This window comes from Cebus imitator, unplaced genomic scaffold (genome assembly GCF_001604975.1).
Source record: "Cebus imitator isolate Cc_AM_T3 unplaced genomic scaffold, Cebus_imitator-1.0 Scaffold356, whole genome shotgun sequence".
Classification (NCBI taxonomy): domain Eukaryota; kingdom Metazoa; phylum Chordata; class Mammalia; order Primates; family Cebidae; genus Cebus; species Cebus imitator.
Window position 1 is genome coordinate 1,878,647 of NW_016107671.1, and position 8,686 is coordinate 1,887,332.

Here is an 8,686-nt window from a genome sequence, read left to right on the forward strand (position 1 = left end):
GCACTCCAGCCTGGGTAACAAGAGCGAAACTCCGTCTCAAAAAAAAAAAAAAAAAAAAAAAAAAAAAAAAAACAAAAAAAAAAAAAAAAAAAAAAGAAAAAAAAAAAACAAAAACTACTTTGAGTACTCATAACTGATTTTGTATTCTAGTTCAGAAGAAATGTCTGAATGTTAAACGTTTACATAAAAATGCTATGTTATTATATCAGTTATGAAGCTTTCCCCCTTTAAAACTGATGCTCCAGGAAGATACAACCTTATTATCACAATTTAAATAAAATGAGAATTGGAGGTTCAGATTCCTCCACAGTCACAGTATCAGCTACCCATGCAGTGACCCACATTTAGGTGATTACACACTTATACACAGATTCATACGCGATGTTGCCCCCCACCTGCACACACTCAATATGACCTCTCCATCTCCAAAGCTGCACACATCTTGACCTCACCTCTCTCTCATACACGCACCAATCTTACCCGCACGCAGTTTCTTTCACTCAACTACCCAGACACTCCTCATCCCAGCAGCACAAGGAGTCCCACTGCGGTCTCACATACACTCCTTTACCCAGTCTGACATGCATGGCTGGGATCGCGGATTTGTCCCCTTCAGACTCCTACTCCTGGTTCGGTCCCAGACGCTCAGGTCCCACACTGGGGCGCGCTCTCCCGGGTCCTCCATACGCTCCTCAGCTGCCCGCCTCAAGAGCGTCTGCGTGCTTCAAACGTTAAGCGGAATTCCGAGCAGCCTCCGGGGAACAGTTAGTTTGGTCACTGCGGCCAGACTCCCGCCTCATGACCCAGAGGACGCAGCCCACTTTGGCTGGACTCATCCAGTCCCCGGCGAGGCTTGGACTACGTTTCCCAGGAGACCCTGCGGCCCAGCTTGTCTCCCGGGGAAGGGGCGGAAACCTGGGAGCCACCCTCTGTGGCTGGGCGGGGTGAAAGAAAACTTGCACCAGATGACTTAAACAGGCAAGCAGGACTTGGTTGAAGACTTGCAATAGTCAACTTCCAATACCATAGCAGCTGGAGATTTATAGCCAACGGGCTGGGTGAAGGAGTTAAAGGATGGCAAATTACTAAGAGGAAGTTCAGTATCAAGGGTGGGGGGATTCTTGCTGAACTGGCTTAGTTGGATTCTTGCCGAAGTGGGGTTCACAGGCCATGGAGGAGGCCTGGCCAAACAAAAGGGGCTCAGAGGAGCCTTACTAAAGCTTGATCTAGGGCGTCCTTGTCAGGAGAGACTCCTGGAAGTCTCTGATGGGCGGCTTAGCTCAAAGAGATACTTTTGTTAGTGCCAGAGTCCGCGCCACCGGAATCAGGATGGCCCGGCTGTACCTCGGGAATCTCTCGCTCCTACACTTCCCAGAAGCCTCTAGGCCCATGGCTGTATCCCGCGATAACTAAATTGTCTTTTGCCGAGTGGGCGGGGTCTTCCCGCGGGTCTGAGCGAACGGCCTCCGGGCTTTGTGAGAGAGCTGGGGTCTGCTTGTTTGGATTCCGGAGAAGCGGAGCTGACCCGACCCGAGCAGGCGTAAGTGAGGCGACTTGGATCCTGGCGCGACAGGAATCCCGGATCTGTGTGGGCTGCGTGGGGAGCAGACTAAGGAGCAACTGTGAAGAGTACGGTTGTGGCTGTGGATGTCTCTGTGGTGGGCGTGTGTCTGTGCGACCCGGTGTGCAACTGTGAGGGCGGGGAGGAGGACATGTTTGTGCGGGTGTGATTGGAGTTTAATTGTGACTGCGTTGGGCACCGCGTTTGTGAGTGTGCGGTTCCTGGGCCGCGGTTGTGACTGTGTGTTCCCTTGGGGGTGTGTGTGTGTTTATTACCATTTGCCGAACTGTGTGCAGTATGCCTTAACTGTGAGGTTTGTGGCTGCTTCCGTGTTTGTGTGTGTGTGTTTGTGTGCGCGCGCGCGCGCATGTTGGTGATATTCTTGATGTAGGGTGCGTGTGAATTTGTTGTCATTGTGACCCCAATGTGTATGTCCCTGGGAGTTTGAGAGATGCCCACGGACTCTGGTTGTGCCCCTGTCTGCACATGTCGTGTGTGTGTGTGTGTGTGTGTGACCGTGTGCAGCTGTTGTACTGGACCGAGCCTAGAAAGTTAGCACCGAGACAGAAGTATGCCAGATTGCAGGGTCGTTTATTATGCCAGCGACCACAGAGGACTCTCGTCTCTCCAACCTGTGGCGTCCAAAGGAGGGTGCCAAGACTTTTTATACCCGAAAAACCACCTTGGGAGTGGGGGTGAGGAGCGGGGATGGGGATGAAAAGGTTTCAGACATTCCAAGGGCCAGGGGATTTTGTAATTCACCCCCTGGGCGGAGACGAGGGTGGGGGTCTCCGGGCATTCCAAGGGCCAGGGGACTTTTGTCATTCTGTTTGTTACTTCAGTGGTTTACAGAAGTCAAGATAAGCATTTGTTTACACATTGTCTGGGTACTGATAGAAGTCACAGATCTTAGTTACTTATTACAAGTCACAGGGGCCAGGATGGAATTAGCCTGGGCTGCTTATTTTAGTTATTACCGGTAAGCAAAGGCTAGCAATTTTGGCAGTTACTGATAAGAAAAGGTAAGCAGCTTTACATAGTTTGCAGAACAAACTAGCAGTTCTATTTACAGAAGCTGAGGCCAGCAGTTATTGTGAGGAGAATGGGGCAGCCCTTGCAACTTATTTAAAAACAGTTTTGCATTTTATGAAAATGGCGTTGCTCAGGTTCTGGCTCTAGGCCAGCACAATATCACACAGCCTGTTGTATTTAGGTTTGGGGTGCCTGTGACATTTATGTCCCCATGGTGTGAGTGAACGAGTTTGTGTGACTATGTGTCCGTATAGCCAATGTGGGTATGGGGAGTCTTTGTCTCTCTTTGTGACTTCAGCCACTGGAGACCTCTGTGAGCTCAGAAACAGATTCTGCCCAGAAGGGCATTGACCCTGCCATTGTCTGGGATACCTGGATTGAGCAGGATGCCCTAGACTTCTCTGACCTTCCTATGTAGGTGGTGGGCAATAGGGGCTGAGCCAAGATAACTTCTGACATAGTCAAACTGGCTTCCCTCTCAGAAGAACCTCATGTTTCCTGACTCCCTTCTCCATTCTCAGCTCTGCCCTGCTTGGATAGAGGCCTCAGGAGAGGAGTACAGAATGGCTGTTGAACATCCACAAGGCACCTGCAAGGTAGCTTGTCCTTTCCTCTTGTTTCCTGAAGTCACATTTTCTTGGTTAGGACATAGTTTCTTTCCTTTTCTTGAAAATTCTTGCCTGTCAGATGACCTGATCCCTGGAGTTTCCCTATTGAGAAAATGTGATGTCTTCAATCTCCACCTCCCACACCTGATTTTATCTTACTAATTTGTCAGTTTTAAATTTTCTTTACTTTTGTTTTTGAAACAGAATCTGGCTCTGTTGCCCAGGCTGGAAAGCAGTGGTGCAATCTCAGCTCACGACAGCCTCACCTCCCTGACTCGAGCAATTGTTGCATCTCAGTGTCCCAAGTAGCTGGAATAATAGATGTGTGCCACCAAGCCTGGCTCATTTTTGTATTTTTAGTAGAGATGGGGCTTTACCATGTTACCCAGCCTGGTCTCACACCCCTGGGCTCAATCCATCCACCTGCCTCCGCCTCCCAAAGTGCTGGGATTACAGGTGTGAGCCACTGCACTTGGCTTTAATTTTTCCTTATGCTGTCTTTTTAAAAAATATGATTTCTTTCCGATTGTATAAGTAAAACATGATTGTTTTAACTTAATTTAAAAAGTACAGAAATTCCTAATGAAGAAAATTTATATTTTAGCTACGCACATAAAACATAATTAAATTCATGTAGCATTTATCATTTTATATCCTACATGTTCTTTTTTTCTTTTTTTTAAAGATGGGGTTTTGAGTAAAAAAATAAAAATAAAATAAAAATAAATAAAGATGGGGTTTCACCATGTTGGTCAGGCTGGTCTTGAACTCCCAACCTCAAGTGATCTGCCCGCCTTGGCCTCCAAAGTGCTTTGATTACAGGCGTGAGCCACTGCACCCGACCTATCCTACATTTTCATTTAAAATTAAATATTTTCCCATATAGTATATTTGGAAAATATTTTTAGAGATGCATAACATTTACTTGAATGCCTACGGCTTTTTCCATCTTCAAATTTGTTACAGAAATGGGACCCACTTGTGCAGCTTAACAAGTAATTATAAAGACCCATGTAAGGGGTACCCAGATCAATAAATAGAATACAGCCATCACTGAAGAAGCCTCTACTATACTTCTCCACAGCCACAAACAACGTTGTACCCTTGTGATGATAATCACTATGGCCATTTCTTTGCCTTTCATTAGAGCTTTAGTACATATGGATGAATCCCAGAGCCACATAAGTGTAGATATTGTTTGTTTTCTAACTTTGTTTGAATAGACATTCGTTTGCTTCTTTTTTTCACAAAAGACTACATAAAAGTGACACAGTTCTTTTTATTTTTCTTTTTGAGATGGAGTCTTGCTCTGTTACCCTCCACCTCCTGGATTCAAATGATTCTCCTGCCTCAGCCTTTCAAGTGGCTGGGATTACAGGTGCATGCCACCAGGACCAGCTAATTTGTGTAGTTTTAGTAGAGACGGGGTTTCACCATGTTGGCCAGGTTGGTCTTGAACTCCTGACCTCTGGTGATCCATCTGCCTCGGCCTCCCACAGGGTAGTGAAAAATGAAACGTGATAAGGAAGAAGAGTGAAAGATACCATGCAAAGAAGGCTTGATTATATCAGATGTCATTAACATAAAAATATTAGAAAATAAATATCTATATTTATATCTAAATCTATATCTAATTTTCATATCTCCCACTTCCAAAAATGTATTTGAGGCCAGGAATAAAAGAAAATGATCTCTCTCTCTCGCTCTCTCTATACACACACACACACACACACACACACACACAACACACAACACACATTTTATTTGTACCATTTAAGACTAAGTTGCAGATATTTTGCCCTTTATTTCCTAACAATAAGAGTATTCTCTTATATAACCACAGTATAGTTATTAAAATTTTAACATTTATATAATATCTAACCCATATTTAAAATTTTATTTCATCCCAGTGATGTTCCTTTTTGAGACAGAGTCTCAGTCCGTCACCAGGCACCAGGCTGGAGTGCAGTGGTGTGACCTCGGCTCACTCACTGCAACCTCCACCTCCCGGGTTCAAGCAATTCTCCTGCCTCAGCCTCCCGAGTAGCTGGGACTACAGGCATGTGCCACCATGCCCAGCTAATTTTTTTGTATTTTTGGTAGAGACGGGGTTTCACCATGTTGGCCAGGATGGTCTCGATCTCTTGACCTCATGATCCACCCGTCTTCCTCCTCCCAAAGTGCTGGGATTATAGGTGTGAGCCACCGCGCCCGGCCGTGATGTTCCTTTTAACAAACTACCCTGTCCTCTCTCCTCATCTATCCAGGATCCACTTTAAAATCACACATTAAATTTATTAATCTTTAGTCTGCTTTAATGTAGAAGAGTTGCTCTCCCTTTGTCTTTCATGATCTTGGCATTGTTGAAGAGGAGAAGCCACTTATTTTGTAAAAAGTTCCTTAAGTTGGGTTTGTCTTATGGTCTTTCATGCTTGCATTCAGGTTATGAATTTTGTGGCAGGAATACCATAAAGGTAATACTGTATCCTTCTCGGTGCATCATATCAGGAGATACATGATGCTGACTTGTTCCATTTCTGAAGATGTTAACTGTGATAATTTGTTAAGGGGATATCTACCATGTTTCTCCACTATAATATTGGTAGTTGTCTATTTGTAATTAAAAGATAATTTGTGGAGATATACTTTGTAACTGTGTAAATAACTGGTCGCCAAACTTTTCCCCACTAGTTTAAAATCCATTCATTGATAATTATTCTTGGATCTGTTATTAATATGAGGTAATAGTAATAATGGGAGGGTTTTTTTTGGTTTGTGACTCACTGAATGACAGTAATTGCTATAAAGGGCTAGGACTAAGATGAGCAAGTGAGACAGTGAGAAGCACTCACTGCCAGATGAAACTACAGTTGCATGACCCTGAGACGGAATGCCTCAAATTTTGCACCCTGGGTTCTTCATTCTTTTTTTTTTTTTTTTTTTTGAGACGGAGTTTCGCTTTTGTTACCCAGGCTGGAGTGCAATGGCACGATCTCGGCTCACTGCAACCTCCGCCTCCTGGGTTCAGGCAATTCTCCTGCCTCAGCCTCCTGAGTAGCTGGGACTACAGGCACGCGCCACCATGCCCAGCTGATTTTTTGTATTTTTAGTAGAGATGGGGTTTCACCATGTTGACCAGGATGGTCTTGATCTCTTGACCTCGTGATCCACCCGCCTTGGCCTCCCAAAGTGCTGGGATTACAGGCTTGAGCCACCGCGCCCGGCGGGTTCTTCATTCTTAAGACAATCATCATCAGGGTTATAAGTGCAGGGCTGGCAATCTGAGGGTGAACACCTCAAGTTTTGTGCCATAAGTGCCTCACTTACCTTAGCTGTGTCCTGTTCCTGCTGTGGTGCTGCACCTGTGGAAGTTGCTAGAAATCTGCCCTCTAGCATTTGCCAGGAATCCATCCTTTGTGGCAGACTGGGTTGTCTTATCAGAAGCATTTGTTGCAAAACTTTCAGACAAGGCTATCGGGTGCAGCTGGCCACCTTGTACTTTCAGAGCTGGGAGCTAAAGAAGCTGCTTGACTGAAGAAGCCTGGTAAAGTTACCCATGCTGCTGGAGCTGGGTGCTGGGGAAATTGAATGTGCTGCTGGAGGTAGACCTGGATGCTGGAGCCGCCTGCCAGGCAAGCATACCAGAACCAGAAAGGAATGCCCCTGGGATTACAGGTGCTGCACCACCAAGCCCAGCTAATTTTTTGTATTTTTTAGTAGAGGCAGAGTTTCACCATGTTGGCCAGGCTGGTATCAAAATCCAGATTTAAGTGATCCACCCACCTCGGCCTTTCAAAGTGCTGGGATTACAGGCGTGAGCCACCACACCTGGTTCATGTTGAATAGTTTAGATGTATCTTGTTTATTTACACTACTATTTCATAACCTTTGTGACTATATCACAGTATATTTTCTCCGACATATTTTTTATGTGGATAATTGGCAGTTTCCAGCATTTTACTCTTAATAAAACTGTTATGAACATTCTAGTGGATGTTTTAGCTATGAGTGGAATTGCTGGGTAATAGAGAATATGCATGTTAGCATAGATAATGCCAAATTCTTTCAAAGTGGTTGTATGAAAAAGTGGTCTACTTCCAACAGTGTATGTTTGCCACCGCCTTTGCCACATTTTTGCCACATCTTTTCCTACATTTGGAATAGTCACACTTTTTACTTACCTAGTATACTTAGTAATATCTCATTATGGTGTTAATTTGCATGACCATGACTACTAATGAAACAGAACATCTTTTCATTTGCATTATCTTTTGTCTCCTTTTTTTGTTTCAAGATTTGTTCATTTAGGCAAAATTCACATGAGATACACTTAACCATTTTAAAGTGGTATTTGCTGTATTCATAGTATTGTGCAACTATGGTTTTTCTCTAGCTTTAAACCTTTATCATCTGCCTATAGAAACACTGTATACCCATTTGAAGCACAAACTTTTAACTTGGATGAATTTAAATTGATGTGTAATTTTCTTTGATTGCTTGTGCTTTTAGTGTCAAATCTAAGAATTAACTGCCAAATCTGAGATCGTGACGATTTAGAAATCTTGGTCAATCTGCACTGCAGCTCCATACAGATTTTGGGTACCCACTGCAGTTCCATATGGATTTGAGGAGTGGCTTTTCATTTCAAAGGCCACTGAAGTGTTAATAGAGATTGCATTGAATCTGCAGATTATGTTAGCGAGTATTGCCATCTTCATGTTAAGTCTTCCAATCTGCGAACATGAGGTTTTAATATGTTTCATCTCCAACCGATGTACTGCAATTCGATTCTGGTACCGCTACCCAGAGTTGGTGTTAGACTCCATAGGTTTTAGCATATAGTCTCCGGTAAATCTACCCTGACTTTAGGCCAACTAGCTATAATTCCAGGAGGTTCTCTTGACTCCCTCCCCCTCCCCTCTTGATTTAGTAATTCACTACAACTCACAGAATTCAGGAAAGCACTATACTTAAAATTACAGTTTTATTATGAAAGACAAGGATACAAATTAGGAACAGCCTGGTAATGAGACACATAGAGCAAGGTCTGGAAGGGATCTGTACACAGTTTGTGTTCTTTCCCTGTGAAAGCAGGGTGTGTCACCAGGGAAGCTCCACTGAACTTTGGGGTAGAATTTCATTATGTAGGCATGATTGATTAATCATTGGCCACATGATTGAACCCAGTCTCCAGCCCCACTTTCTTCCTCAGAGATTGGGCTAGCTAAAAGTATTTTTGATGACTGCCCCAATTTCAAAGCTGCTCAAGGGTCCACTATGAGTTACCTCATTAGCATAAACTCAGGTGTGATCCATAACAAAGACATACCTAGCTCTGTGCTAGGAACGCTAGGACAAAGATCTGACAAATTATTACACAGGGCATAAACCAGAGCAGGAGTGAAAATGGCGATGTCTCCCTATTTATTTAGCGGTTTCTTTTCTCTTGGGCCATTTAGCTTTTTATTAATGATTTGGGAAAGAT

At 44.0% G+C, this 8,686-nt stretch overlaps 1 protein-coding gene across 1 annotated transcript in view; it reads left to right on the forward strand.

The window, feature by feature from the left end:
• Positions 1 to 920: 920 nt before the first annotated feature.
• The window catches only part of ZNF345 (zinc finger protein 345), a 17,255-nt gene continuing 9,489 nt past the window's right edge, over positions 921 to 8,686 (forward strand). The window contains exons 1-2 of the mRNA XM_037730698.1: positions 921 to 1,540; positions 3,076 to 3,189. The gene's annotated coding sequence lies outside the window, so the exon portion shown is untranslated. The remainder of the gene's footprint in view (positions 1,541 to 3,075; positions 3,190 to 8,686) is intronic.